The sequence below is a fragment of the Aotus nancymaae genome, unplaced genomic scaffold (assembly GCF_030222135.1).
Source record: "Aotus nancymaae isolate 86718 unplaced genomic scaffold, 86718_ANA_hifiasm-v0.15.2.pri h1tg000079l, whole genome shotgun sequence".
Classification (NCBI taxonomy): Eukaryota; Metazoa; Chordata; class Mammalia; order Primates; family Aotidae; genus Aotus; species Aotus nancymaae.
Genome location: NW_026988494.1, coordinates 26,501,214 through 26,502,755, shown reverse-complemented (window position 1 = coordinate 26,502,755; position 1,542 = coordinate 26,501,214).

The following is a 1,542-nucleotide window of genomic DNA, read 5'->3' as shown; positions in this document are numbered from 1 at the left end:
TATTCTTGACTGCATTCCTGAGTCTTTTGAGCAGCAAGCAACACAGGAGAAAATCAGTCACACGCTACCTACTGAACACTGTCTGCTCCATCCAGACGTCAGTTCCAAGTGCTGCGATGGCCCAGGTGGCTGGCAGAGCTGGCCTGGGTGGGAAGGCTGTTGGAAGCAGAAGGCGTCATTCCACCAGGGGCTGGTTTGTGCAGTTTCAGCTGCTGAACTTTGAGAACCACTTAGTGAAGCAATGACAGGTTCCAAGAAGACCGAGTCAGGTACACCAGGCTTGCTGGAGAAAGTTGTGGAAATGTGTTTAAACGTTCAAGGTGTATTTAAAATTAGTTGAAGGTGCTGGGTGGGGGGCAGGCGAGAGGCCTGCCAGGATCCTTTCTGCACTGAGTCCTTCTGGTTGGGAGGGGCAGAAGCTGTGGCAACAGGCCCTGGGGAAGAGGAAAGGCAGGGAGGTGGTGAGGAGCTTTGGGGAGTGTGAATGTCTTGGGGTGGATTGCAGGGACCCCTTATCTTGCTGGCCAGTGGGGATGTCATGGTCTGAGAAGATGCAGACACTTGATTATGGCCTGAGCCAGCCACACCCAGCAGCCTGGAAAGCAGTTTGTCTTTTTCCCTCCTTTTTGCCTTTTTTCATATCTTGAGGGTGCAGTGAGGGACTTCCTTCTCCCCTTCTGTGTGTCCTTGTTCCAGCTCATCCCTCTAAGAAGGCCTTGAATAGAACTATCTGTTCTGCATTTGCCAAAGCACTCCCCACCCCCGAAGTGAGCTACCTGCCTTCTCCATTTGCAGCTCACCCCCAAACCCTACCTTTGCAGCTGCCTCAGTGGGTCGACCCCCCAACTTTCCAGCTTCTGGTTGGGTTTGGCTGGAGTTTGACAGTCAGGAGGAGAGGGAAGTGGGGTCGTTGAATCCTGGCTGCCACAGTGTGTGAGCAAGTGGCTGGATTTCTCTACTGAAAGCTCCGGAGACCTAGAGTCCTTGTGAGTCCAAGGACTCCTTTCCCTCTCCCAGGGCTCCCCAGCTCCCACCAGAGCACCCTCCATCTCTTGCTGATCTTCTATAACCCTGCCCACTTGTGTAGATGGTTAACTCCCTCACAGACTCGGTCTGGGGTTGCCTGGTTCTCGGCTGGACTCTGACAGTGGCACACCCTAACGTGTGAAGCTGGAGATCAAAGTGGCATCAGCAGGTTTCTCTCTGCCCTGTTCCTTGCTGTGCATCCCGATCCACTGGGCCCAAACCAGTGGGGTCAGCACCACCTGGAGCTTGTTGAAAAGGCAGATTTCTACCATCTGAAACGGGGTGGGACCAGCAGCCCGTCCCTCTGTGGCGCTGATGCGCGCAGGGATGTGAGAGCCCTGCCCTCTCTCCGGCCGTCCACGCAGCCGTGTGCATTCATTCCCTTACCGGCTGCGCTGGGATCTGGGCGCTGTGTGCTTTTTACCTCTGCCCCTCGGGAGCCGCAGCGCTGGTTGTGTGTGTGTGTGCGCGCGCGCAGAGTCTGCTTCTGTCACTTAAAAACAGCAAACCAATTTA